Source organism: Ovis aries, chromosome 19 (assembly GCF_016772045.2).
Source record: "Ovis aries strain OAR_USU_Benz2616 breed Rambouillet chromosome 19, ARS-UI_Ramb_v3.0, whole genome shotgun sequence".
Taxonomy (NCBI): Eukaryota; Metazoa; Chordata; class Mammalia; order Artiodactyla; family Bovidae; genus Ovis; species Ovis aries.
In genome coordinates, this window is record NC_056072.1 from 28,274,540 (window position 1) to 28,283,482 (window position 8,943).

The following is an 8,943-nucleotide window of genomic DNA, read 5'->3' on the forward strand; positions in this document are numbered from 1 at the left end:
TATGTAAGTTTTATAAGGTGTACATTAGGGTGATTTCACAGAGTTTAAAGGTTATACCCCACTTACAATTATTATAAAATACTGGAAATATTCCCGCATGTTGTACAATTTATCCTTCTAGCTTATTTTTTACCTAATAATTGGTACCTCTTACTCCTCTAGTCCTATACTGTTTCTCCCCTCTCCAGATTTTTTTAAACTCATAATTCATTGTTGTACTGCTTTCTCTAGCAATTGTACTTATCTCTGGGACGTGACTTCTTTTATTTGTAGCTCTCAAAGCTATCACCCTAAATGCTTAGTGACCCACACCAACAAGATAGCAATTCTGTAAAGTCTACTTTTGCAGGAACTGGCCTTGGTTTCTCCCAACAAGTCTGTCTAGTCAGTGAGTTTAATGAAGCAAAATAACAAAAGGCTAAAGGTTGATGATTTCAGCAGACTTTTCAGGGAACTTACGTTTGGTGTTGGCGGTTGTATTCTGATAAATTATCCTTAAACTATAATTTCATAGTATTTTGGAGCCTCAGAATTCTTGCATCACTCTGAAAACTTGTTTTTCTGCCTGTTTTTTAAGTTTGGATCACTTATTTATGTTTACATTCAGAGAAAGACATAAGGAAAGTTCCCACTGCAAGCTAGCACTGTGGCATTGCTGTTGGGCACACTGCAGCCGGAAGCTATGTGCAGCTGTCTTGACTTGCAGGTGGATGATGAGAGCAAAAGGCACTCAGATCTGGAGGGTGCAGTTTGGCTCATTCTGTATCACTTATTTCGGTAGAGGTCCATCCTTTTAGATTAGCTTTAGTTTTCAGTGGCTTTGATAACACTTCTCATCAGGTATGTTAACTGCATTGTCTTAGACAGTCTCAATTTGGACCTCTCTCTCCCATCCTTAACACAATGATGGAGTGCAGTCCCCAGTTTGAAGTCAGGGGGCAGGGATAAAGGAACAATTTGGGGAGAAAATACGCGGCGTGTATACCTGTGTTTGTGCATGTGCAGATGTGCAAACACGTGTAATTTCTTCTAAAGGACATACAGTTACTGCAGAATGATACCAAAATAACTAAAGATGTGTTGGTTGGGTTTTTCTCTCCTTTTTCCTCTCTCCTTCCTTCCTTATCCCACTGCGCCTCTTGTCTCCCTCTAATATTTCACCCTCACTTTCCCATTACATCAGTCTTTGAGTGTTCTTGGCAGTCAGACCTACGTTTAAGAGGGTTGCTGCTGAGTTATGAATCAAAAGTTGATTTTGATCTGCGTACACAGAGGATTGTACTAACTGGATGATCCTTGGAGACCAGTTCATTTGGCCTCCTGTTGGTGTAATGAGAAAGTGGGGTGGAACCAGGCTTTACAACCGAGGTGCACGAATGCAGCCGTGCTTTTTGTCACCTGTTTTTCTGTCTCTTCGTTCTGAACTTACTATGGTTTTCTGCTTCTGTAAACACTGTGTCTTTTAAACACGTGTCCCAGTTTTGGCCCACCTGTCAACATGATCAAAGCTGATGATGAGTTTTCCATTTGACTTGACTGCTATTTCTCACCTTTCTCCTTGAGAATGGCACTGTAATTTCCGGGAGAACATGATGAGCTGAATGTTCTAGAAGCAACTTTCTTGCATGGCTCTTGCTTGAGCTTGGCACAGATGTTAGTTGGGAAAGAGGACTTGCCTTAGAAATGGGATCTCCAAGCCCTCTTGGAAGTGTAAGATGTTATACTTGAGTTGGTCTTGCAAGGCTCGCTTTTCCAGGCACCTTTGTAGTCTCTGAATAGCACACATATTGCAGTTGTGAGCCACCTCAAGAATTACATGTGTAATTATAAACCCAGTTCTTCTTTTAAGTACAGTGTAATGCCGTTTGTGTTCATTGTTTTTATCAGCAGTCATGGCAAATTACAGAAGTACTAGTTTGTGTGATAAAAGATGAAATTCTTCAGAGCTTGGAGATTGTCTGTGTATTATAACTTTTTAACTTTCCTCCCCCTTTCTTTAAAAAACCATCACTTTGCTCTCGTCCCACACTTCAAAGGAGAACTTATCTTTGCTCTTTGGGGAGTTGAGAGGTAGAAAACTCAGTTGTGTTTGACAGCTGAGTTTTGTAGGACTTGGGTTATAAATGAAGCCATTGTTCAGCGTAGAACCGAACTGCCAGAGACAGGAGGAGCTAGGTGCAGGTAGGAGAAACCTGAATTTGGTTTAAAAATCACGTTCTTTTCTCTTCTGTTGAGTCAATGTTGGTTGGTCCTTTTTGGCTGTTTTTCAATCATCGGTGTGCTTAATTGTTTGTTTTCTGTTTTGGCCACTCGGCATATGGGATCTTAATTCCCAGATTTGGTTTAAAAATCACGTTCTTTTCTCTTCTGTTGAGTCAATGTTGGTTGGTCCTTTTTGGCTGTTTTTCAATCATCGGTGTGCTTATTTGTTTGTTTTCTGTTTTGGCCACTCGGCATATGGGATCTTAATTCCCAGACCAGGGATCGAACCCATGTTCCCTGCAGTGGAAGCGTGGGGTCTAAACCCTGGGACTGCCAGGGAAGTCCCGTCACTGTGCTCGTTTGACTGAACTCATTTCTTTTCTTTCTGTTTTGGGAGAAGTGTCAGGGAAGGAGGCTGAGCCGAGATTCCTCAGCTACACAGGCTCCCGCTGCCTAATTAAGATGGTCAAGTACATACCCTGTTGGGTTTTAGAAGCTTTATCCAGCTTTAGCCAAGAAGACACTTCTACCCTGGGGCAGGTTTTCTCCGTGCTGAGGAGATTAGCAGTCAAGAGGCTAAGAGTGGGGGCTGAGAATGTACTTAGAGCACAGCCTTTAGCCTTGGAAGGTAATTAATGTTGGACATTTTTTTTTCTTTTCCTTTAGAGGCTGAGTGTCAAATATCAGGCAGGGGTAGAGTCAGCTCACTTATGCAGACAACTGTTACTTCTCTGTGATGTTAGAGTGAGGGGTGTTTGCCCTTTTAATTTCAGGCCTTCTTGCCTCCCGTGACTGCTCAGGTCCAGAGGATGCGCTGAGTCCAGCTGCACACTCTACCTGGCCGCTGGAACTGTGTGTCTGTGGCAAGGCAGGGGTGAACAGCTTGTCTTGAGTGGGGTGGAAACCCTTCAGTATTTGCTTTGATTGGCTTTTTTTTTTTAAATGTTACAGCATGGGTTACTTTGAAGGCCTGGTGTGGTAACGACCCATGGCCGTCAGAGGGGTAAATCTGTATATTTTTTGGCCTTTTAAAAAGCCTTATAAAAGGGAATTTTGGAGGGCTTGTATAGGTTTGGAAGACTGAAAGTGGGCCATAGCATTGACATTTCGCCATTGAACAGGGGTTTACACTCTGTAAAGGGCAAGATAGTAGATGTTTTCAGCTTTGGGGGCCACACAGCCCCTCGAAACTAATCAGCACAACAACATCTTAGTGTTTAAACAGCCAAAGACAGTATGTAAGCATATGGGTATGGCTAGGCTCCAGTGAAACTTAAAAAAAAACAACTAAAAACCAATACCAACAGGTGGTGGGCCAGAATTGGCTTGCAGGCTGTGGTTTGTTCAGCTCTGCTAAAAAATCCTGCTGCTGATTTATAGATCTGGCTTTGCAGCTAGATTTTATCTCAGGGACCAGCCTGGGCCTTCCTTTCCCTCCTGCTGCTCTGGGGCCCTGACATTCCAGATTATCACTTGCTACACCTTGCAATAAAAGGGGCCAATCCTGAGCTTCATCCTGCCTACTCTGCCCTTCCCTGGAGCTGAAGACCCTGGAGATCCCATCTAGCTGTCTGGTCTGGGGCCTTCTACTTCTGGGGAAGGTCACCTTCAGATCTCAGAGAGACCTTGGGGGCAAGGAATACAGCTCCAGTTTGTACTGGTTTTCAGCCACCAATCAACAAGCTCCACATCTTGCTGTAGACTTGGAGATAAGCCACAGTCCTGGAGGCAACTGCAGAGAAGAGCAGAAAGCTTCTCTTTTGCTGATGAGCTTGTGGCATTTACTTGGTTTATCCAGAGTCTCCATCATGAAAGCTCTAGTCTTTTCAAAACTACAGAAGTTTTTCCATTTGTCTCCTTAAACTCTTGAAAAATGAAGTCACTCAGTCATGTCTGACTCTTTGCGACCCCATGAACTGGAGCCTACCAGGCTCCTCCATCTATGGGATTTTCCAGGCAAGAATATTGGAGTGGGTTGCCATTTCCTTCTCCAGGGGATCTTCCCGACCCAGGGATCGAACCTGGGTCTCCCACATTGTAGGCAGATGCTTTTACCATTTGAGCCACCAAGGAAGTCCAAAACTCTTGAAATCCAAGCAAAATATATGTGGTGCTTTCTCAAGTACAGGAAGGAATTGACATATTTTAATCCGAAAGTGTGGGAAGAAGGCTTTTGCAAAATCACGCCACTCCCTCTTTGCCAGGCCCCTCTTGGATTGATTATTAAATGTCTCCTTTTCGTACTTCTGTGTCCCTGCTCTCAGTGACTCCATGTGCCTGTAACTGGGGCACAACCAGCAGTGCTTAGTGCTGTCCTATGTACTATGACAGATGGAATGGACGTTGTGATTTATGGGGGTTTCACACAGAGATGAGGAGATAGCTTGATTCTCTGCCATCCGTGTGAGGTCCAGGGATCTCTGAAAGAAGAACGCATATGAGGAACAGAGGAAAGTTCGTAATATTTCTAAACTTTGTGATGAATTGATCTCGGACTTCTTTTCTTTCTCTAATCAGCCAGAATCCCCTAGAATAAAACATAGCATTGGATTTCCACCCAGTGAGTTAGGAGTTAGCAAAACTCCCATTTCGACCAAGTGGACTTTGATCTTTGGGAAGAACTGATTAAAATCTTTGAAAGAGGAATAAGAGATACAGAAGACAATCCATGTTGACCACCCATGAAATTGATCAAAAGTTAGAAAACACACAGCCATGAGCAAACAGGTCGGATGTTTGTTTTTTACTGTCTTAATTATCGGGTTTGAAAAGAGAGACTGCCCTCGGAGACCTGACTCCTTGCTAAGCACTCCAGCTCGCCTCTCTGTGAAAGGCAGATGCTCAATGAAGCGAATCATGAGATCTTTTTTTGGTATGAGTAAAAATTCTGTTGATACAAACCTGATGAATTTTCCGAAAACCACCCTACTGTCCCTGGCTCACGTTAGGTACCAAATCACCTGGCACACTTTCCCCAAACCTAAGCCCCTGTTCCAGTCTCCATCCTGCCCTGTGTCAGGCAGATGCCCACATGTGCTCAAGGGAACGGGTCATCCCTGTCTTTTCTGGAAGCATGTGTGTCCCTCTCAGCTTTCACAGAGCTGCCTCTGCTCCCTGGGTTCTGAGCAGCCGACTAAGGGATGAACTCTGGGGGCCGAGTCTGTTGATGGAGCAAGGACCACCTGCTTGTGGAGATCGAGTTCTCTGACCCTTCTTGCTGGGGCAGCTGTGGCTTTGATTGAAAAGGTATGCAAAGCTGACTTCAACCCAGTGGCACTGGTCTTTGAAAAATGTCCTCCGTCACAGCCCCTGCGGCATGTGTTTGCTTATGGATTTCGCCTTTTCTTAGAAGTGAGCATGAGGCTTGGGCTGGATTGCCCGTCACTGAAGGCATCTACTCTGAATGAGTCTTCTACTAATATGTTTAAGGATTTGTAAGGAAAACAGAGTTGTTCTTAAATAAAAGGGACGTCGACATACAAAGTAGTAATGGTTGATGCTATCTGTTTTTGAAGATAAGGGTTTTGTCAGAGAGGCACGATTTATGGTGGGAATACCGAGTAGCTACTGTGACAGGTGATAAATCACTTTTCTCACCACTGGGTATTGAGAAGAAAGGGATACAAAGACCTTTTAGAGAGTGGAAAAGTAAAAGCACCCTGGAGCATTTATACATGACGTATATAGAAACTTTGCAAGAGAGCTGGTATTGTGGGTATATAAGTTGTTACGTTTTCATGTCTTCCTTTCATTTGGAGGAAGGTGGAATCTTCCTTTGAGAAAATCTTACTTTGAGAAAATGGACTCTTAGAAACCTCAGTCCATATCTGGGATGGAATAAGTGATGCTTCTTAATTTAGAGTTTTCATGCAAGTTGAAGTGGTGACTATGATAAAGATCAGGACCCTTATCTTGGTCTTCTGCGTAACCTTTCTTACCATCCACAGCCAGCCAGGTATATCTGAAAAAGAAAAAAAAAATCAAATGTGAATGCATTTGTAAGACGTTAAGGGCAAGAACAAAGAAGGCACCTTAAGAGAGTTTTTAGGAACATCTTGGAAGGTCTGAGTCCAGAGAGGGACTTTGGAGCTTGAGGTCTTTTTCCCCTGGGCACTTTCATCCTCTCTACTTCTTCTTCCTCCTCCTCCAGTCTCGGTGCTGGTGGAACTTGATACCTTAACCCCTCGGGTGGATGGGGCCTCCTGCTCGCCTCCACCAATGCTTCCTTTTGGATAGGGAGCCTCTGGTTAGTCCCAGACTGGCCTTTGAGGAAACCCGAATCTAGGCAGCTGGAGTGACAGATTTCCTTACAGAGGACTTGTCCTTTTCCAGAGGGTTTTGTTAAAGCAGAGGTCTGTGGGCCATAAGCGTGTGGGTTCACGCAGTGTTCATTATATTACAGAGAGTCTGGGGACAGGTTAGGTACAAATGTGAGGATTCCTGTGCCACCTAGCATGAAATCAGCCATCAGTCTTTTCTAAGAATTGAATATGCGTGAAGCCTTTACTCTGTGAGTGCGTACATGCAAAGTCTCTTCAGCTGTGTCAACTCTTTGCAACCCTGTGGACCATGGTCCACCAGGCTCCCCTGTCTGCGGGATTCTCCAGGCAAGAAAACTGGAGTGGATTGCCGAGTCCTCCTCCAGGGGATCTTCCCCCACCCAGGGATCGAACCTGTGTCTCTTACTGTCTCCTGCGTTGGCAGGTGGGTTCTTACCACCAGTGCCACCTGGGAAATCCACACACAAAAGGAAATATCCCTGTAATTATGGCCATAAAAATATCAAGTCCCTGTTTTGTTAACGTTCCGTGTCTCTTCTGGATGGTTCATGCTCCTTGAGCTGGTTAGGCAGTGTTTGCTTAGCTGTTCGTTCACTTGCTCATTTGCTTATTCATTCATTCAAGAAGCACTTGAGGCCTTCTGCCTGCAGTTACTGTCCTCAGAGCCACTATCCAGCAGAGAAGAAAACAAGAGTCCTCTCTTCCTGGGCTTATATCCTAGTAAGATGTAAGGATCCTGGGGCTTACATCCTCAAGATCTTGCCAGGGCTTACATCCTGGCAAGAAGCAAGGCCAACTATATCATGTGTCAGCTGGATCTTAATCCCTGGAAATAAATGAAGCAGGGTAGGGTGGGTGGGGGTTACAAAAAAGGGATGGAAGGTTAATATAGCATCCATAGTGTTCTCAGCCTCTTGGTGTCAGTGACTCCTGGCTTCCTTTGCCTGTCATTCTTACTTCAGGTTTGTGTGGGCTGAGCAGGACCGTGGTCCCCATGTACAGATAAGGAAATCAAGGCACAGTGTTTAAGGGACAGGTAAGGTGACACAAAGAGTAGATGTTAGGTCACCCAGAAACCCTACTCTCAACCTCCTGAGAGTCCCTAATCTCCACCACTGCCACCTCCAGCCCAGCACCTGGCTTGGCTCAATGAGTATCTCTTTGAAGTTGATCCTTCAAGGCACTGTGCTCTGTACTGGGGAGGAAACACAAAGGTAAATTCAGGTCCTTCTTGGAGGAGTCCCCGTCCAGTGAGGAGGGCCACTGGGATGCACTCTGCCACTGTGCCCTGAGGGTATTGCCAGGTGGAGTCTGTGCCTGTGTCTGGAGGTACAGGGGGTGGAGGAACTTCTCAGAGGGCTCTACTGAGGATAGAGCAGCCTTGGCAGAGAGTAGGACAGAGAAGGACCTTTCCAGCAGTGGGAGTTGTCAGTGTAGAGGCCTAGAGACTTGGAAAAATAGGGCATCCAGGAGGTAGAATGTACCCCATCGTGCAAGGATGAGGTGCCCTCTGCTCCCCTTTATGGAGGCTTGGTAACCTGCTTGCACTGAGGTTCCCCGGAAGCTATTTAGAGAGAAACTCAGTCTTCATCTCATATAACAGTCTCCAGGTTGCTTATGTTCATCTTGAGCCCTTCCTATGAAGGACCTGCAGGAAAATCTTAGGACTCCTAAGTCATCAAGGAATAAAGAAGACCAGAACACGATTCCCCAGGTGAGGCCTTGTGAGGAAGAAAAAGAACATGTGGTTTGGAATCGGATGAACTTGATTCAAATTTTAGAGGCAGCACATACCTTGGGCAAGTCCATTTACTCCTTAGGACATCAGTTTTTCATCTGGAAAGGAGAATAATGGTACCTCCATCCTCAGGGATCCTCCAAGGCTGAACAGGAATTTCAGCCATGCTCTCTAATTGCCATGATCTGTCCCCTGGAGTAAGAAATGACAACCTGCTCCAGTATTCCTGCCTGGAGAATTCCATGGACAGAGGACCCTGGAGGGCTGCAGTCCATGGGGTCACAAAGAGTCAGACACAGCTGAAGCGACTTCACATACACACATGTCCCCCATTGCAGTGTAGATCTCTTAAAAACTGCACATCTGGTTTACCCTAATCAAACAGAAACGGTTGTAACATAATACCTGCACTCGTTAATAGGTTTGTCACTTGTTTTAATCATAGGATTTTACTTTCTCTTAGCACTGTGGCTGATTATTTAATTTTTACATAATCGTGTGGCAAGTAACCATGCATTAGGAGGTAGGGCTGTAAAAAGAGTATGCCACAAATAGGGTTTGGTCGTCAGCCAGCAAATTCCTAGCTGCCTCTGCTGCCACGTGTTACCATATCAAATGGGTTGCCCAGGGATCCTCCGCCAGCCACTCAGGGCTCTTTCTAATTTGGGTGACTGTGACACTAGTTTTGCAGTGTCATTGTGTTGGTCATTATAGTAATGATGT

At 44.9% G+C, this 8,943-nt stretch overlaps 1 protein-coding gene across 2 annotated transcripts in view; it reads left to right on the plus strand.

The window, feature by feature from the left end:
* Positions 1–8,943, plus strand: part of PDZRN3 (PDZ domain containing ring finger 3) — a 268,425-nt gene that overhangs the window by 53,557 nt on the left and 205,925 nt on the right. The window contains exon 1 of one of the 2 annotated variants that reach the window (XM_060402190.1): positions 1–2,181. This exon is cut by the window's left edge and continues 27,431 nt beyond it. The exons of the other annotated variant lie outside the window; for it this stretch is intronic. The gene's annotated coding sequence lies outside the window, so the exon portion shown is untranslated. The remainder of the gene's footprint in view (positions 2,182–8,943) is intronic. 2 annotated transcript variants of the gene reach the window in all.